Below are 4015 nucleotides of genomic sequence, written 5' to 3'. Positions count from 1 at the left end.
TCCTTTCAACAAGACAGTGAGACAGGTGGCTAGGTGGCACAGTGAATAGAGTACTGACCCTGGAGTCAAGAAGACCTGAGTTCAAATAAGGCCTTAGACACTTAACATTTACTAGCCATGTGACCTTGGGCAAGTCACTTAACTCCAATTGTCCTGCCTTCTCTCCTCCAAAAAAGAAAACAACAACAAACAAATAAAAAAAGACAGTGAGGTAGATAGGGTAGGTATTCTTATCGTCATTTTACAGATGAGGAAACTGATGGGGGGTTTGAAGTAGGTAATGATAATAACTGAGGAAACTGAGACTCAGGAAGGTTCAATGGCTTACCCACAAGTACATAGCCAGGAAACATTAAAGCTGGGATTCAAAATTGGCTCAGCCTCTGAATCCAGAGCTTTTCCCACTAGATCCAGCTACCGCAAGTGTGTCTTGCATGCCTTATGTTGTCAGTTTTTAAAAACTCAGTTCAATTTCATTTATTATCAGACTCAGTTGTTTTTTCCCTCCTTTCTCTTAATTTTTTTTTAAATAAAGGCTGCCTCCCTGGGTAGGAGGCATAGAGAGATATTTAGAAATGAAGTTATAAAAATAAAAGCACCAATATAAATGTATGTTTTGTTTTTTTTAAGGGATAGGAATTCAACCTATGATTCCATTGGTAGAGGGAATTTCCCTGAAGGAAGTTTCTCTTACCAAAGTAGGTTCTTCTCTGTAAATTAGGTCTTAGGGAATGATCTAGAACATTGGGAGTTTAAGCTAGGTCTTCCTAGCTCTGAAGTCAGCTCTTTAAGCAGTGTACCATACTGCCTTTAAAAAAAAATGTAAATTCATCCAATTTGAAAGACTTTTTTTTTATTCTTGTGAATAGACTGGTGAATTTGGCACTTTTACCTGAGGTTCTAATTTTCAGAGCACTTTAACAGAGTATAACTCTTACCCCAGTGGGCACCCTTACATCCTCTGATTTAATAGGGGTTTGTAGACAACTTACTGTGTGACCTGTAGCTAAAGTTATTTGTTTTTTGGTTCAGATCTGTAAAATAGGGATTCCCTACAGAGAACATGGCAATATTATCATTGAATGGGATGTTTGCCTCACTGAGTAACCAAGAACAAAGTTCTATACAAGTGCAGAATAAGAAATCGACTGAGTTGTTAAGGGACTTGCCTTAAACCACAGTCATTGCTTGAAATGTGAACCAAAGTTTACATTTTCTACCCGATGGTCTGGTGACCCAGCCAGATTTATGTCCTGTAGGTTTTATTCTCTGAGTGGGGAGGAAGCACAAGTGGCCTGGTCCTGGAAATTCTGCCTAGAGCCTGATATTAAGGAAATTTTTCCACTCTAGTTTGTGAAGATGGACATTCCTGGCCATATGCCTACATTATTCTATCTACCAGTTTCCTTGTCCTTTGTTGTGTGGGTAGGGAGATGACTCCATGGGTCAGAAATATGGACATTGGCAAGTTTTTATCTTCCCTTCCGTACCATATTGTGTATGTTTCAAGTGGCCTATTTCTTCCTTGATCTGTAAATGTTAGGAAAGCAAGCTGTCCAGGAAGAGCACAGTAGATAGATGGGGGAAGGGTCACTGCACAGCTGGAGCCTTTTGTAATTAGAATTAGAACAAGCAATCTGATTGGGTGAGAGAAGAGGTAGGAAAGAGAGAGCAGACCTCCTTGGCCCACTTAAGTTTTATTTCCACATGATACTCATGTCACTTTGCTCCTATCTTATTCTTCAGTTCTGTTTCCCCGTGTTCTGACATTGCATTGGAGGGACAGGAGATTATTTGATTCTTTAGTTAGTTTAGTTCTTTGTCTGTTTTTTTAAACTTTTGCAGCATTGATCCAGGCATCCTTTTATACGCCTGCTGGTTCCTGCTGCTTCCAGAATAGGCTTTGCAGAGAATACTCCTGTCAAGAGTTGGGAGAAAGAGCCTATTTTTATAGAAGCAGATTTGTTCCCTCTTTTTTTCTCTCTCAAACCTTGATCCTTTTCTCTTTTCACATTTCCCTCACTTCCGTTGGCTCTCGTGATTAATTTCTTCTTTCCTTTCCTCTACATGATTTTTGCTTTTTTTTCATCCTTTCTTCTTTTTGTATACCAGATAGGTGGACTAGATAGTAGACAGAGGAAGAAGCACTTATTATGAGCTTTTATCAGGTGATATGAAGTTTGTTGAACCTCAAAATTCAGCCTGAGCCCTCACCAGTTATTAAGTAGCAATGAGATCATGCCAAGAAAACCACAGAAAAAACTGGCAGTGACTATGTGGTAAGAGGCCTCCTGAATTCAGGAGAGGAGGTCCAGTCTAAGGATTCCTTGAGGGCAGAAGCAGTTTTTACTTTAGTTTGTATCACTGGCACCCCAGTACAGAGCTTTGCTGATAGTAGGCACCATTGCCAATTGAATTGAGTTGAACTGAGGTTATCCAGGATACATGTTGTTTTTGTATATATGTAATTATTGATGTCTTCTTGATCATACTTTCTTTGACTAGTAATAAAGTAAATTGAACATAGTAGAATTGTGTGTGTGTGTGTGTGTGTGCGTGTGTGTGTGTAAAATACTGAAGTGAGAATTCAGCAAAAGCTGAAAGTTTGCAGAGACTGAGAGTAAAGGTAAAGGAGTAAGACTTCAGATACAAGATAGACATTTCACACACTCCAAAGGATAGGATACTTGATTACCTTAATTTCATCAGAGAGCAAGACTACTCCTAAGGAACAGGCTGTATTCAGACCTTTATCCCTAGTCACTCACTGACATAAGATTTCCAAATGAGTATGGGAAGCATAAATGATTGAGATGAAATTAATCAGCCTAAAGGAACAGAGCTACTTATAGATGAAAGAGATTTTGAATGAAATAGAATTTTACTAAAGGAGAGGCAGGAGGTCTCCCACTTCAAATGAGATAGTATATGTAAAGGGCTTTGTAAACATAAAAGTGCTATATAAAATGACACCTATCATCGTCATCATCATCATCATCATCATCATCATCTTTAATAGGTAGTTGGAATGCCAAACTGGATCTCGAATAAGAGATCTTTAAGTCACTGCACTAGGTTTTACTTACCCAGTGGAGGTAAAAATCCACTTTCTTGGAAACAGTAACTCAGGGTGGTATGTGTTTAATCACCACATAAACTAAATTTTTTGGTAGTAGATGCCAGAATAGAATTTAATCATGAATTAATTTGTATATAAGCAGACAATATGTCACTCCAAAAATTATTATAGTAATGAATTACTAAAATAATGAAATTTGTGAAAAGATTACTAGAGCATACTGGCTATTTTCAAAATGTTGATTTAAGATGGACAACTGACTATAGTAGTGTTGACATTCTGCTTTATTTTATTCAAGTTTTAATTGATAATGAAAAAGTTTGATTTATCTAGGGTAGTCAAGTTGATAAAATGTGGTATGAACAAAATACTTTCAATCTCTCAAGTATTTCTATAACTCACTGAAATTTAAAGTCTGCTGTCATCCCTTTTAAAATACATAATTGTGTAATTTATGAATGAAACAAATTCTATTTTGTTAAAATAGCTCAAGTACTTTGAACCTGTCCCCAAAAAGCACAATATTCTTTACTGGACTTTGTTGTCAAGAGAAAAAGAAAACCTGGTAATAAAGAAAGTCAAATATATCTGGGTTCCACAATCTACTCCCACAATATTTGCTTTCATTTTGAAGACTATTGCCAGTTGGTCACTATAACTTAACTTGTGAACATGATAGAGTTTTAAGTTCTTTTGTGAACATTCCATGAGAGAAAAGATTGATTTCATGAGGTCATTTCAGGCAGGCAGGGATAGCAGCAACTGAGGCACTTAGATTATAAATTACAGTATATTAGAGTTGGAAGAGACAGATCATTTAGTTCAACTTCCCCTATTTTAAAGAACAGAGGTTCTTAGTAGGAAAGCAATTAGCTCAAGGTCACATGACTATAAAGTGACAGAGCTAGGTGACGTATTGCTAGTGACCAATTCCCT

Source organism: Petaurus breviceps, unplaced genomic scaffold, assembly GCF_028583685.1.
Source record: "Petaurus breviceps papuanus isolate PSGF00001 unplaced genomic scaffold, PetGlider_PUasm1.0 80, whole genome shotgun sequence".
NCBI classification, from domain to species: domain Eukaryota; kingdom Metazoa; phylum Chordata; class Mammalia; order Diprotodontia; family Petauridae; genus Petaurus; species Petaurus breviceps.
Note: the sequence above shows the minus strand (reverse complement) of the source record.